The 17,274-nt window shown below is 38.6% G+C and overlaps 1 protein-coding gene across 1 annotated transcript in view; it reads right to left on the bottom strand.

Moving 5' to 3' along the window:
* DNAJC1 (DnaJ heat shock protein family (Hsp40) member C1) overlaps positions 1 to 17,274 on the bottom strand; it is a 178,647-nt gene that overhangs the window by 114,485 nt on the left and 46,888 nt on the right. The window lies entirely within an intron of this gene.

Below are 17,274 nucleotides of genomic sequence, written 5' to 3'. Positions count from 1 at the left end.
AAGACAAATCTTTGTGCTTTCAATTTGGTTTTTACTTTTCTCACGTTTGTGACTGATGTACTATAAAACAAAATATCAAATTAATTGCACATATACAACCGTTTACTGTGTAACTACTTAAATATAACTAAGTTACTGGGATGATACAGATCACCCAGAGCAGAGGGATTTTATGAGGTAATATCTATTACTTACTAAAAAATCCACATCAAAGTTATCATGCATGCTATAAACCAGGAATTTGTATTTAATGGGAAACATCTCCATGGCAATATATCAGGATGGAGTATGAACGCCCAAATCTAAAGACTACAACCTAAACAGACCAAGACGTCTCTATTGTCAAAACATGCTGAGGTAAAATAAAAGTCTAATGAAATTTTAAAAAAGTTTTAGGATTTCTTCTCTAAGATATATTTTAAGATGATTATCAACAGAGACTGAGTAAAAAACAAACAAATCCCTATAACCGAACAGCTGTTAAAGGAACAAAACTGAAATAAGACAATTAAAGCAACTACAAACCATTATTTTCATTACAAATTTTTCAGGTTTATAGCACCAAGCTATAACTCTGTTTAAAAGTTTTAGCCCAGAAGTGAATATTTTTGTAATATATAGAGAGTCTTGTGTGCGTAGGTGGTAAGGGGTTTGATAGGGAGTTTAGTTATGGAATGGTAATTTTATTTTAAGATACAATATTGTTATCCTATAACTCAAACACAGATCTCTGCAAGCTATTCTCCTGTACATAGCAATTGTTTAGAGTCAGGACCATTTAAAGGAAAATAAAAAGTGTTTTCTTTAAAAAAAAAATCTCCGTGTATATGCACATTTTATTTTCAGCTAACACTCCTAAGGGTGCACAGTCACAAGCAGAATTCTGTATGATGACTGATGGCTTGCTTCAACCCCACCAAAGACAGTGGAAGTTTTTACATATAGCCATGTTGTAAAGTTTTATATTTTTTTTTGGAAGTGAAGAATGGAGGGAAGAGGAACTGTGACTAAATGTTAGCGTTCCAAATACATTACATTGCACACAGAAAAATTAAGTTTTCAAACTGGAAATTTAATAGAGATATATAAGAAACGGGGGAAGAAAATGTGCAACAAAAAGGTACTTTAAAAAAAATCAGGGACTTGGACAATGACAAGATCAAAGGAATAGTACCTCCAGATTGTAAGGCCTGCAGTTTACCCTGATCCCCTTTTCCTCCCAGCTTAATCTACTGTTGTACTTCATCTGTATCAAGATTTGCATTTAATTTTATTGGTGACCCTTAACTAAGTGTTGCTTCTCTAAGGGTCTGACAAGAACATTTTAAGGAGTTGTTGGAAGAATACTGTCAGAGTCAACTTCAGATCTAAAAGCAGACTAAAAGAAATTTGTAGCATTTTTTTTTTTGGTTGGAAGGAAAATTTAAAATGAATTACCCTTCTCCCAAAATAAAGCCTCTTATTTGTGTAAGATTTTACGTCTAATGGTTGTTCTCATTCTCGCTCATGTTACAGTAGTATATTTTGAGAGTTCTCGGGTTAGATCTCTTCTATTCCCATAATTTCTGTTTCTTAGAATTAAACAGCAGAGAAAGGAAAAAGAATGATTAGAAACAGTAAAACAAGTTTATTCTTAAATCTAAGTAAAACTGTGGAGCAATATAAATACAAAATTAAGTATGAAATAAAAGTTTACTTATTTACACCCAACACATACTATGGTAGGTACTGGAAGTAATTTACAGACTATTTTATTTACCACCACCTATTGCTCCAATTAGACATCTCATCAACAGACTGGGCTTGTCCTCACTACAAAATGTATTTGAATATTGTTGAAGAGAATTGAGTTAGCACATACGTTGCTGATCGTGGCTTTGCACTAAGTAAAACCAGGCCAAATTGTGTTCAGCATGTCAGCTAATCATGATTAAACCTTCATGGGGGGGGGGGAAGGGGAGAGAAGAGTGGGGGAGAGGAGTAGATCAGGGATAAACCACATTCAACATCATGCCATGTTTAGCTGACAAGAATGAACACAATTTGTCCTGGTCTATACTAATCTGAAAGTAACCATCAGTATGTCAGCTAACTCAATTTGTACAATGTTTTTAAACACAATGAAATTATGTAGCTCCTTGAGACTTTGTTCACTAAAAAGACAGCCTTTAGGTAATGTTGGGCACCTTGAGAAAAGGTTCCAGATCTTTTTAGGGTCTGTCTTCAGCGGCCTGAAAAGTGTGAAGAACAACTATTGGAGATATACTTATCTCATAGAACTGGAAGGGACCCCGAAAGGTCATTGAGTCCAGCCCCCTTGCCTTCACTAGCAGGACCAAGTACTGATTTTGCCCCAGATCCCTAAGTGGCCCCCCTCAAGGATTGAACTCACAACCCTGGGATTAGCTGACCAATGCTCAAACCACTGAGCTATCCCTCCCCTTCTATTGCTTACTAAGGCATGAGCCTTCTCTTCTATAGAACATGTTGGGTCTTTATCCTCAGCCTAGGTGTGTTACACGTAATGACCCAACAAACTGTTCTGAAACAATTACAGAAAGCCATCTACCTTGCCACAGTACCCAAAAGTCCTGTTTGCATTTACATGGGATGGTTAACCAAAACCAATTCCAGGCAATGTACTGAACTGTGGGAGCAGGAGGGAAATATACTTCTATAGTCAGACCCCAGCAGCATCTCTACCGGCTGCTTTAATAACCTTTTATTTAACAGCTCCACTTACTGCTAGCTGCCTCTCAGCCTCATCTCCTGTAGCCTCCTGCAATGAGACTCCAGTGGAAGCTGAGGAACAGACAGCACTAAGAGTGTGCTCTATGCGGACAAAAGAATTAAGTAGAGGAGTCCCAAGACAGCCATTTGACAATAGAAGGAAGTCTGGGCAACCACATTTTCAAGAAATTTTTTAAGTGGTGGCTCTGGGGACTTCAAGGAGGGCTTCACTGGATTCTCTCTCTTGCTTTTAAGAAAACAATTCCAATTACCTAAAATGCACATGTCCAATAGCAGAGGAGCCTGGCAGTGCTCCAGACCAGTGGTTTTCAACCAGGGGCACACAGAGGACTTCCAGGGGGAACTCAATTCATCTAGATCAGTGTTTCTCGACCTGGGGTTTGTGATCCCGGGGGAGTCGCAGATGGGTTTATAGGGTTCGCAAGTGCAGAGCCAGCTTTAGAGGTGGCAAGCAGGGCAACTGCCTGGGGCCTTATGCCACAGGTCGCCCTGGGAAGCTAAGTTACATGCTTCAAGTCCAGGCGGTGGGGCTCAGGCTTCAGACAAGACTCAAGTGAAAAACAGGCTCAAGTATTACATTGAAATGTAAGTACAATATTTATATTCTAATAGACATATTTTATAATTATATGGTAAAAATGAGAAAGCAAGCACTTTTTCAGTAATAGCAGTGCTGTGACACTTCTGTATTTTTATGTCTGATTTTGTAAGCAAGTAGTTTTGGGGTACGCAAGACAGATCAGACCCCTGAAAGGAGTGCAGTAGTCTGGAAAGGTTGAAAACCACTGCCCCAACCAATTAATTAGAGTTGTCTGTGACACACTGTTTCATGTTGGCAACTATACTTTGTCGCTGACTGAACCAGTGTAGTCTGTCATTTGTCTTCCTCATGTGGGTATGAAGTCACCAGCATAGCACCAACTCAGCCAGACCTCCTAAATTCAAGGGACTAGTAATCCTATAATGAAGCGCCTCATGCTTCAGAGCAAACACTGTACTAGGATACTTTCAGCATCAGGCATCCCATGGAGCATATATAACTGGTTGTGGCAAGAGGAAGCCTTACTAGTATAAAATTCCCAATCCTTATCTCAATTAGCTAAAGCACACACTTTACTGCCAGCATCCACTTCTGTGAGACAGCAAAAATCTCATGCTAGTTGCCCTCATATTTTTGCTTAGTCTTTGCACTAATGAAATCCAGCACAGTGTGAGCTAGGCTGATATGGTGGGACTCATCAAGTTCTGGGTTGACAAATCAATTCTGGGCTCTGCTATAATCTTGGATACCAATGAAGCTGCTCACACATGATTTTTCAATCACTTTAAAATTTCACCAATTGGAACAGAAAGTCGGCCAAAGTCCTTGAAGAAATTTATGTCCAAGTTTTATATTTGAGTTGTTTTTGCTGTAGTCTTGTCTCAAATAAAATTATATCCTACCACTAGATTATTATTTAAATTGCTGCAGAAATTTTTCTTACTTTTTTTTTTAAGTGTTGATTTGGGAAAACACCAAGCACTGAAAATCTCAGTTCAAAAAAAATGAACATTTTATAATCTGAAGGTGTGAAAACGGCAATGAGAGTGGTTTGTAACAGAAATATTTTTTTATTAAAGTTCAAAAGTTTTCAGTTTTGCAAAGTGAAAACTAATGTTTCAATTAATTCTACTAATAAGCCAGAATGCAAAGTACCTAATGCTTTAAAATGAATAAATTAAAAAAAAAACCTCCTTTGCCCATCTCTCTCTCAATTTATGACGTATTGACCTTTTCACCTGACGCAAGAGTACACTGGAACTTTCTAGCAACAGTCACCCTAACTAAAATTTCAAGGGTAACAGACTTACCTATTTGTAAATGTTTCTAATATTTCAGTGTTCCTATTTGCAACAGACTAGAAAACATACGGGAATTTTTTTCTAATTTTGAAAAGACCTGAGAACTGTAAATGACAAGAATCCTCTGGGGGTTAGAGCTCACAATATAGGTCATAGGGTATGTCTACACTGCAATTAGCCACCTGCAGCTGGCCCGTGCCAGCTGACTTGGGCTCATGGAGCTCCAGCTGTTGCAGTGTAGACATTCCAGCTCAGGCTGCCACCCGAGTTCTGGGACCCTCCCACCTCACAGGGTCTTAAAGCCTGGGCTCCAACCCGAGCCTGGATGTCTACACAGCAATTAATCAGCCCCAGAGCTGGAGCCCCGGGAGCCCAAGTCAGCTGACATAGGCCAGCTACGGGTTTTTAATTGCAGAATAGACATACCCAAAATGTCTGCATCCATACTTCGAGATAGGAAACAAATGTGGGGTATTGGGAGATAGATTCCATACCAGGTTTCATACCCACTAATGGATGACTGATCAAGAGTTTAAACAAAAGTAATAAAGAAAACAAGAGAGCCAGAACTGCCTTTAATTTGTTCTATATTTGAAAACCAGTCTCATAAATCTTATTATTCTAATCCTAAAATTATGAGATATTTAAGCAAGAGCTGAGCCTTTTCGTATACCAGAAGTAAAAACTGGTATTTTTTGCCCCAGATCCCTAAGTGGCCCCTTCAAGGATTGAACTCACAACCCTGGGTTTAGCAGGCCAATGCTCAAACCACTGGTACTTATACAGGTTAACATTAAATATATTGTAAGCTAGTGGCAATGCCCACTTACCATACGTATAAATTGACAGGTTCTGATTCACTTAAATTCTAACTAGATTACACTGATATTATGTTTCCTTTTTGTTGTGTTCTTGAATTACACCAAAGATACTTTCCATCTGGCCCTTATAAACCCATGCTCTGGAAAAACTAGCATTCTTTGCCAGTTTATAATTTGGGGGAGCAAAGCATAAAGGAAAAATTCTTAAACTAAAAAGTATTAGTAAAACAGAAAGTGATCAAAGTTATAGTTAAAAACATTTAGCACAATGCTCAGTTATCAGTTATATTGCTGGAAAAAGTGGGCAGCAGTTGAGGATAACTAATTGGTTTAAGAACTATTTTATTATACATTTAGCCTTCAGATAAAACAATCATGGGTCTAAAATTCAAAGGTTTCAACACAAACTCTTATGTGTCTGCAACAATGCACTTGCAAACATTCACTTGGGAACTTTTCAACCATGAACATTTGTGCATGTAACTGATGGGGTTTTCAAGTGTATATTACATGACGTATGAGTAGGACACTTAAATACCTGTGAGAAACTGGGATCTTGCCACCCAGTGGAATCCACAGACCTGAATTAGGTGCCTAGGCTTGCTATACAATGATGGGGAGAGAGAGGCGCATAAGAGTGGGATTCACAAAAGTCAGCATTCTAAGCAGGGAGCTGCCTAAACTAGCCATTAGGAAATGCTGAGGAGAAGGGTGGGGCTTAGGTGTGAGATAGGCGTGTGGGTGCCAAGACTGAGGCAGCTGTATGCCTGCTCAGAAGCAGAAAATTAGGGGACTTTTACAGTATAAATGTAGACACCTACAGGGTTAAGTGGAAGCTAAGAAAGGTTTTGAGGATCTCAGTGATACCTAAATGTTGGAATAATGGAGCTTGAAGTGGCATTTAGGCATCTAATTCCTTTAGCAGATCTAGCCTTATCTAATTATTCAACTCCCGCACCATTTCTTCAAGTTACTGTACATTGCCTTTAGCACACACTTTGGGAATCTCATCTTTAGAGATTTTACTAATAAGTTTACTTAACAAAAATTGCTAAAACTATACTGTACAACGTCACCTCATTTCCAGCAAGTCTACTTAACATAGCGATGATTACTAATTAAGATTAAAAAACAAAAACAAAAAAACCCTTACTATAGTCCCAAGACAATTCTTGGTGAAAGCAATACAGATCAGATATTGCCACAGGCACTCTGATTAGGTCACAAGAAAAAAAAAAAATCAATATCTACACAGTTTGCCGTTACTAGTATATAAAATTCAAATCCTAAATTGTTCCCTTGACTGTATTGCAGTTATACAATAAGGCTCAGTTGCCTACTACAATTTAGCAACTGCTTCTAAAAGACAAAATTGTTCAATTAATCTCAGGTTTTAAATATGACTGCTAAAATCCACAAACAGATGGCATTACAATCATTAGCAACTGGAACGCAGCATAGTCTAGAGAGAAAAATGCATTGTTGGATGTCAGAAGGTCTTGAGTTCTAATCGAGGCTGCTACTGACTTGCTGTTTGTCTGCACTACTTACCACTCTGTAAAAAGGATATAATATTGGCATACCTATTTCACTGCAGTACTAAGAAAATAAACTTGTTACTGCTTGTATAGTACTTGCAATAAATAAAAGATTAAACATTATTATTAAGATTGTTACTAGGTTTAAAAAAAACTATAATAAACTACCAATCAGTTTTGTACAAATATTGTTAGTAGTTCTTGTGACGGGTTGGATCACAGAAACCCCCTTGGGAGCTGCCACCCGATGTGCAAAGACTACCCCTGCTTCTGTTTTCCCTGCCAGCTCAGGACTCCAGCACCCTGTCTTGCTGAGCCAGACACTCCTGTTTGGCTCCAGACACAGATCCAGGGTTTGAATCACTTGTTCCAAAGCTGCAAGTTTACCTGAAAACAGCTCACAGTAGCGTGCTTGTCTTTAGCACTCAGATGCCCAACTCCCAATGGGGTCTAAACCCAGATAAATCCGTTTTACCCTGTATAAAGCTTATGCACGGCAAACTCATAAATTGTTCGCCCTCTATAACACTGATAGAGAGATATGCACAGTTGTTTGCTCCCCCAGGTATTAATACATACTCTGAGTGAATTACTAAATAGAAAGTGATTTTATTAAATACAGACAGTAGGATTTAAGTGTTTCAAAGTAGTAACAGACAGGACAAAGTAAGTCACCAAGCAAAATAAAATAAAATGCGCAAATCTATGTCTAATCAAACTAAATACAGATACTCTCACCCTCAGAGATGTTTCAGTAAGTTTTTCTCAGACTGGACACCTTCCAGGCCTGAGCACAATTCTTTCCCCTGGTACAGCTCTTGTTGCAGCTCAGGTGATAGCTAGGGGATTCTTCATGATGGCTCCTCCCTCTCTCTGTTCTCTTCCCCCCTTTATATATCTTTTGCATAAGGCGGGAACTCTTTGTCTCTCTGGGTTTCCACCCCCCCTCACTGGAAAAGCACCAGGTTAAAGATGGATTCCAGTTCAGGTGACATGATCACATGTCACTGCAAGACTTCATTACTCACTTGCCAGCACACACATATACAGGAAGACTCACAGGTAAATACAGCCATCTGCAGACAATGGGAGTCATCAAGATTCCAAACCATCATTAATGGTCCACACTTTACACAATTACAATAGGCCCTCAGAGTTACATTTTATATTTCTAGTTTTAGATACAAGAGTGGTACATTTATACAAATCAGATGATCATACTCAGTAGATTATAAGCTTTGTAATGATACCTTACAAGAGACCTTTTGCATGAAGCATATCCCAGTTACGTTACATTCACTTATTACCGTATTTTCTCTAAAATTATCTCAGTTACATTATATTGACTTATTATCAAGTTTTTATAAAACCATATAGACTGCACAACGTCACAGTTATATTTTATACAACAGAATATCTGATAATTGCAGGTGAGCTCTGGCCAGAGAGATTAAAATACTTTGAGAAAGAATCTTTTTGCTACCCTTGCCTTCTCTTGAATTTGTCACAAACAAGGTTATGGTTTGTGCCAAGAAAATTTAAACAAAAATAGTGAATGATCATTAGGAATCATTTAAGAACACCCTTCTAGATGTTCAAAAAACCACAATCCAACAATTGAGGAAGAAAGTCACGTTGGTAAAAAAGCAACCTGGTTTAGAGCAGAAGTGAAGGCAGCTATAAAAATAAAAGAATAGTATATAACAAATGGAAGAAAGGGGAAGTTGATAGTAATGAATATAAATCAGAAGTTTGGCACTGTAGAAAACTGATAAGGGAAGCAAAGAGACAAGGAGAAACCAATGGCCAGCAGAGTTAAGGACAATAATAAGGAGTTTTTTAAATATATCAGGAACAAAAAGAATCCTGACAATGGGTATCGGTCCACTACAATATGGAAATGGTAGAATTATCATTAGTACCGAAGAAAAGGCAGAAGCATTCAAAAATGTTTCTGTTCTGTATTTGGGGAAAAAGAGATCATATGGTCTCATCATGTGATAACAACACTCTTGATTCCAATAGTATCTCTGGAGGATGTTAAACAGAAACTACCAAAATTACACATTTTTAAATCAGCAGGTCTAGAGTACTTGCATCCAGGAGTTTTAAAAGAGCAGACTGAAGAGCTTGCTGAATCATTAATATTAATTTTCAATAAGCATTGGAGCACTGGGGAAGTACCAGAAGACTGGAAGAAATGTTGTGCCAATTTTTAAAAATGATAAATGGAATGATCTGGGGAATTTTAGGCCTGTCAGCCTGACCTCAATCCTGGACAAGATAATGGAGTGACTGATGTGGGACTCAATTAATTATCCTAATTTGATTTTTTTAATGTAATTAATGCCAATCAATATGGGTTTATGGAAAATAGATCCTGTCAAACAAACTTGATTTTTTTTTAATGAGATTATAAGCTTGGTTGATAAAGGTAGTAGAGCTGACATAATATACTTAGATTTCTGTAAGGCGTTTGACTTGGTATTGTGTAACCCAAGCCTGCACAACATTAAAAACAATATAAGATTAACATGGCACACATCAAATAGATTAAAAACTGGTTAACTGATAGGTCTCAAAATGTAACTCTAAATGGGGAATCACCACCAAGCAGGTGTATTTCCAGTGAGGTCCCAGAGCAATCAGTTCTTAGCCCTATACTATTTAAGATTTTTATCAATGACCTTGAAGAAAACAAAATCATCACTGCTAAAGTTTGCAGATGAAACAAAAACTAGGGGGGAGGGGCAGAAGGTGGTAAATAAGGAAAAGGACAGGTCACTAATTCAGACCAGTCTGGATCGCTTGGTAAAATGGATGCAAGCAAACAGTAGGTGTTTTAATATGGCTAAATGTAAATATACACATCTATGACAAAAGAATGTAGGCCATATATACAGGATGGGGGACTCTACCCTGGGAAACAGTGACTCTGAAAAAGGTTTGGGGATCATGCTGGTGGACAATCAGCTCAATATGAGCGCCCAATGTGATGTTATTGGCAACAGAGCAAATATGATCCTTGGATGCATAAACAAGGAGAGAGGTTATTTTACTTCTGTATTTGGCACTGGTGCGACTGCTGCTGGAATACTGTGTCCCATTCTGGTGCCCACAATTCAAGAAGGATGTTGATAAATTGGAGAGGATTTAAAGAAAAGCCACAAGAATGATAAGGATTAGAAAACATGCCTTATAGGGATACTCAAAGAAGTCAATCTAATCTATTTAGCTTAACAAAGAGAAGGTTAAAGGGTGGCTTGATTACAGTCTGTAAGTATCTACATGGGGAACAAATATTTAATAATGGGGTCTTCAATCTAGCAGAGAAAGATGTAACACAATCCAATGGCTGGAATTTGAAACTAGACAAATTCAGATTGGAAATAAGGCGTGAATTTTTGACAGTGAGGATAATTAACCACTGGAGCAATTTACCAAGGGTCATCACTGACAATTTTTAAATCAAGACTGGATGTTTTTCTAAAAAGATCTGCTCTAGGAATTATATTAGGGAAGTTCTATGGTCTGTGTTATACAGAAGCTCACACTAGATGATCACAGTGGTCCCTTCTGGCCTTTGAATCTATGAAATGCAATTTCCTCATTGCATATGAGTTTCTTACTGTGAAATGGGTATATGCTATAAAACAATGTATTATCTTAATATTAACCAAAAACAGGTATTTAAGTTACATCAGTATGTTACTAAAAATGTTGTGTCAAAAGTTGTCAATAAATAATGACTGCAGCTTTTCTCCCCCACCCACACAGAAATTTTAATGTTACCCAGGATATATGGGACCGTTGAATTTTACAGAACATACTTATGTGTAGATAACCAGACAGACCTCTTAGTGGTCTACTAATTTTATTTTATGCTGTCAGTGTTGAAGCCTAAAATCTGACCTTTTTGTGCAAAGGCCTTATTCTTTAGTGTTAATATTCATAAGTGTCACAATAACCAAACAGCTTTGGTAACAGGCAGATGTGCTCTGGGTTAGCAGGTTGCAGAGACAAAATCCATTGCCCTCATCACCTGTGCAGGCTGACAGACTGCAGCGTGACCCCTCTTACAGCTACTATTCCAGCCAATAGGCTGAAACAGCAACTGCAGAAATTCTGCAACCCTTTCAACATAGGTCCTGGGCACTGAATCAATGGAATTGTGGAACCCGTGTCCCTTTCTCCTCAACTCCTTTTGGTACTGGCATAATGTGCTTGCATAGAGCCCCTCTCTGCAACACACGCGTGTTCAAATCAACCTGCCTTCATTGTTTCTCTGCCCACTTTTTTCCTTTCCCCACTGTCTTACCATGGGAACCAACTTGAGGGCCTTGCATTGGGCTTCAATGAATTTCTTATACAGAAGAGAATATGGGGTGAAACATTTCTTTTTTTTGTTTTTTGTTTTTAATATCAGACCAGCATCCTTGCATTTCAAGATATTTACATTCTGTGCACGCTCACATACATCTGGCATTTTCCCAACTACTCAGCATTTTTGAGTAATTTTCTTGAAGGAAAAATCACACTTGTACTGATGTTCTTGCCCACAATAATTGCCCAATGATAGCAGAAGGAAAAGCAGCAGCAGCGTGAAGCAGACATAACCAAGCACTTTCCTAAGAGCAATAACAATGTCCTGGACCAGCAACACAATGCTGGGAGAGGGAGGAAAACTGGAGATATTGGGATAAATTCAGAAAAGGGACTGAGAAGATATACACAGAGATGACTGGAAGGAGACAGATAAAATTGTGTAGGGTGAGAGGAGAGAAGATAACAGCAATTTAGTGGGAGCACGTACATTTTGACTCTATGTGCCAACAAGGGCTATGGACACAATGGAGAGAGCATACTAATGCCAACACATTGCTCTCTGTTAACTCCCCAAGGTTGAATGAAGGAGCAGGCGGCATCCAGCTGCCCTCAGGTTCAGTGTCACTAACATGTAGAGCTTATGGAGGAGAGGACATGATCAATTCCCAAGAGATATTCCTAGAAAAAACTCCTTCTTACTTGTACAGGGCATATGTACTGTGTACCTGAAAGCAAACGTGATGGAGGAAGAATACCCACAACCCCCTGCCCATTTAAAATGATGTAGATGGAAAGAGGAAATGAAAGTTAACCTCTGCTCCCATAAGCAATCCTTCAAACCAGTACATACCAGTTTAAAATAAATATTTCCTCATCAGGTTTTTTCCCCATTTCAACATTTGAAGGGGTAATTGTGAACAAAATAATTAAATATTTTAAAATTATTTACAGCACTTTGGCAAACTTTTACACAAGCATTCTCTGCATCATAGGTCAGATCCTCAGCAGATGTAAAACCTATGGAGCTGCCGATTTACATCAGCTGCAGCTGAGAATCTGGACCCATAGGTTTATGGCATGAATGGCAGTTATCCATTTCACTTTTACGAATTAGGCTCATTGTTACATATAAGAAAGAAACCACTTCTTAGTGACAAAAAAATGTCACTCTGTGATACATAAGCAAATCCAATTGTGTATTATAATAGTACCATGTGTGGCTGCATACAGATTCCTTATGGAGTTACTTTACCCAAGAGAATAGTCAAGATATTATTTTCCCAAAAGAAGAGTTTCCTGTTATACAAATATGTATAACAGGAGATTATCCTCTTGGGAAAAGTAATTTTTCAAATCCAATGAACCCCCTCTTGAAATAATAGATAAATACTAAAGGGATTGAAACAATCTCAGCTAAAAAAAGTTTAAGAAACAGATACTAATCTTCATGAGATCAGCCAACAAAATGTAGGTCCACTGTATAACACACACACACAAAGGAGATTTTTTGCTTTCTTAATCACGAGGCAGTAGAATCTTCTTTCATTTGGCACACCCCACTGGAAATACACATGCCAGTTAAGAGATTGTGCCTGTTATCAGATTGTCACAGGAATACATTGTGCTGGTTTGTATTCATTTTCCTTTTATGAGTTGCTTTAAAACTAAGCAGCAAACAAAAGCATTAAAACATTTTTGAAAATTATTTTTACTTTCTCCAGGTTTCACTGCTGCACCATTATTCCATTTAAATCAATGTAATGTTAGGTGGTGTGTGCATCATTCAGCAGCACAGCAGACATGTTCTGCTTTCTGGACATACCTGTAATATTCAGCCAGAGACAAGCAGTGAATTTAAGTTTAACTCATTTTACAGCCATACTGTTAAAATGATGGGCCTTTAGAACCAAGTGTAATAAAAATAAAGCAATAAAAATTAGACAAAGAGCCACACGGTAAAAAAATTAAGACAGCGGACATCAGTTGACAGCTGTTATCTATAAATGTTCCCAGACAATGCTTCAGCTGGTGGATGGACCATTGCTATTTGTTCCTGGAGAGGTACTCTCCAAGAGTGCCAACAGGGTCTTCTCAACTGAGGAACCTTGCCCCAAAACCAGCTTTCCCCAGCAGTTTGTCAAACTATAAATTTGGCAAACTCTAGGGCATCATGCAAAGCTTATCTGTTCACCAGGCCTTTAACTAGCATTAGGTTGCAGTGGGTGTCTTCAATAAAGGAAACAAAAGGAGCAGTATTTTAAATCAAGTCTGATATAGGGGACTTGATGTTTTGTTTGTGGGTTTTTTCCCTTTATTTATTTATTTACTAGGACACACCCAAATGCTATTGTGATATACCATAAAAAGCTAACACAATGGGATCCTGTCTAAAGACCAGGGCTCGAACACCTTACCACAATACAAATAAACTCAAATTTCAATACAATTTTCACAACTACGTTTGTTATCTACTCATAGTTTATCAGATGTGATAATTGATATGGTTTGTACTGATCTTTTCCCTTGTATTCCTCTGAAGTGCAAATGTCATATATTCTAGTGCCCATTAGAAAGAGTACGTTACTACATAAAGTGTGCCTTCAGACCAGACTGTGCTTTAGACTGGTCTACAATAACAAAGTCTTGCTCTAACATTCTTCATATTACCAGTACACTTTAACGTTATACCAATTACTTAAACTATAATTCTTCTTTTCTAATGGGGTATCATTAAAATACAAAGTTACAAATTCAGGATGGCCATCTGTTAACCTCTTAAGCAAAATGTTAGGAAGTTGAGGATAAAGGAATGTTTAAATGACTTCAAAGTTTAAATGAAGTCAGTGGGGCTCAGCATAGATGCTGGGGTCCACACTTACGGTGCTCACTACAGGAACAGGGCCTTTGGGTACGTCTATACTTACTTCCTGGTCCGGATGTAAGCGATCGATCTTCTGGGATCGATTTATCGCGTCTTGTCTAGACGCAATAAACCGATCCCGGAAGTGCTTGCCGTCGACGCCGGTACTCCAGCTCAGCGAGAGGAGTACGCGGCATCGACGGGGGAGCCTGCCTGCCACATCTGGACCCGCGGTAAGTTCGGACTAAGGTACTTCGAATTCAGCTACGTTATTAACGTAGCTGAATTTGCGTACCTTAGTCCGAAGTGGGGGGTTAGTGTGGACCAGGCCTTTGTCCCCACCATGTCTCCTACTGTAGTGTCTGATCCTTAACTTCTCCTTCTATTTTCTCCATGCCTATCCATACCCATTCTGTCCTTTAACATACCCATCTTCTCCTTCCCTCTTGTAACCCCAGCTCCACTCCCCCCTCCAAAAACATACTTTTAAAATTAAAGTTAAAAAAGTTTGTACCTTGGTAATTTTAAGACATAATACCTATCTGCATAATAGATATTTGTAATACTAGTGCTTACTTTTCCTTACTTCTCCAGAACACCCTATTTGACGCTCCCATTTTTGTGTTTCCAGTTCTGTAATTAAACTGTAAACTCCTATGGGCACAAAAGGTGTTTTATTTGCTTGTGAGGTGTTTAGCACACTTTTGGGTGTTCACAAATATTAACAGGATACACACATTCTTAGACAGAGAAGAGTTAACAAGAATACACAATAGATCCCATGATAAATAAATAATATCCATTCATAAACAGAAAACTTGCAACTTGTTTTTTTGTTAAGTCTAGCAGTTACCTTCTGTAGCCAGCCAGTATTTACACGGTAGATAATCCATAGATCTTGACCTTTCATAGATTCATAGATTCTAGGACTGGAAGGGACCTTGAGAGGTCGAGTCCAGTCCCCTGCCCGCATGGCAGGACCAAATACCGTCTAGACCATCCCTGATAGACCCATTTCCAAGGGTCATTTTTGCATAAGAATTAACAATTCATTAATAATTTCTACAGTGTATTAAAATATCAAGCCTTTCATCAGGCAAACACATTTCATCCCACTTTACTTGTTTTTACTTTAAAGCCAATTAGCATCAAAAACAAGTGAATCACAGTTTCTGGTTTCCTTTATCCTTTAAGCATAAGGTTATTGATTCATACACCCTGCCCTTTGCATGGTTGCCTTCCAGTACCCTAGAAGCTTAGCATTTAGGGACTTTTTCCACCAGCCGTTGCATGATCCAAAACCCACCTCAGACCAAAGAAAGCAGAGCAGCAGCAAAGTTAGACTTTCTGGTAATTCCTATAATTATCCCTTCACACTGTTTCATCACTGCTAGTGCAAAAGAGTTTTCTCTTTTGCCACCCCTGCTGTCTGAAACAATATCCCCCTCCCCATCAGCTCATTTTCAAACCCAATCTGAATATTTCTTCTCCCTGACCTATAGAGAATTTGATTTCTCTCAATGCTGTTAATTTCATAATTTATTACTTTAAAATCCTCTATGCCTATTTTGCATAGCCATGATTGAAAAAAATAAATACTTTTCTCTCAACTTTTTTTTTATGGCTGTTAGTAAAATAACTGCTGATGATCCTGTAAACTCAGAGATGAAATGAACCCAACTAAGTCTCCTCTGGACCAGTTTCTTTACTCTAATAACTTTTCTCCATGTGGAGTATGTCATTCCCCCCCAAAAAAACATTTTTTTTAAATTGTGTATCTTGTAAATTGGGCAAAAAAATTCCACATGCAACACCACTCTTTCCTGGTGAACTCTTCTTTATTGTACTTTGGGCTAATATATTTCTCAAGAAGCTCTGGGTTTTGCTCCAGTATATTAGTATTCACCAAAAACGTGGATTATAACATTATTTGCCAGGGTTAGTATTACAGCCTATTCCTTTTAAAAACAAAAAACACATTTCTATAGTCATTGATCCATATCAATCTTTTCTTACAGACATGGCTTTACGTTTTTTCTTTCAAAGAAATGTATGGAGAATGTGTGTTGTAACAAGACTGCTCAACACTATTTCTGAAAACGGGACTCCTCTCTCCACATGTCTCACACAGTTGCAAGTGAAGTCAGATACCATCAGATTTTCCTGTGCTTGTCAGGAGCAAGGCTCTGCAGCTGCACCTGCTCAGTACTCCTGACACCCTAACAAGTCAGCCAGGCTGCCTGATGGACGAACCTGCCTGATGCTGGCTGCTCAATACGCCCATGCCCATGCACACTCTGCCTCCCTGTGCTCGGCTCTGCAAGCCTTGCTTGCTTCTCCAGGCTCCAGCCCAGATCCTACCCTGCACCCAGCCTTACTCCTGCCTTCCCTGACTCCTGGTAATCCAGTTCTGACCCTCCTTGGCTCTGGCATTCAGACTCTGACTGCTAGGCCTGACCGGCTACGACCCAGTCTACTTCAGTATCCTGTAGGTGGAAAGTTACGGGTTTGTTTTTTTAAAGCTTTTCCTTTTTCTTTGGCCAGGATAGGGATATCAAACCGAGCAGGGTATCAGACCAACATAATCTCTCCCAAATCCTGCAGACCCGTAATCAATCAATCTTTACAACATTCACTAATCAGGAAGAAGAGCAGAGTCACATGGGTCTGATTTCCCAAGAGTGCTGAGCACCAACAACTCTGGCTGGAATCACTGGGAGTTACAGGTGCTCGGAACTCTGAATAAAAAACAAGCTACATATGCTCACAGCACAGTGATGGTTATCAATATAAAAACAGATATGCAATCATGCCATCTCCCACTGGTTCTTTCTGCCGTTTAACTTTTTAAACTTAAATTTTCAAATTATTATTTAACTCTGCAAAGCACGTCATGACAGGTTTTTATTAAAGATGCTACAAAAATACAGATGGATTATATTTAGCACTGTAACCTTATATGTATGCTACATTAACATCCAAAGGTGGTAGGTGTCCAAATGAAAAGAAGTTAGGTAGTTAGGTAAGCCTATCATCTTCTACTCCCACTTTCAGAGTGTACAGCACACTCTCAGGGAATGCTCTGCTGAGCATCTAGTGATTATCACATTTGCTTACATAAACAGAACAACAGTTT

The sequence above is a fragment of the Chrysemys picta genome, chromosome 2 (assembly GCF_011386835.1).
Source record: "Chrysemys picta bellii isolate R12L10 chromosome 2, ASM1138683v2, whole genome shotgun sequence".
In the NCBI taxonomy this organism is placed as follows: Eukaryota; Metazoa; Chordata; order Testudines; family Emydidae; genus Chrysemys; species Chrysemys picta.
This window is presented reverse-complemented; position numbering and strand designations above follow the sequence as displayed.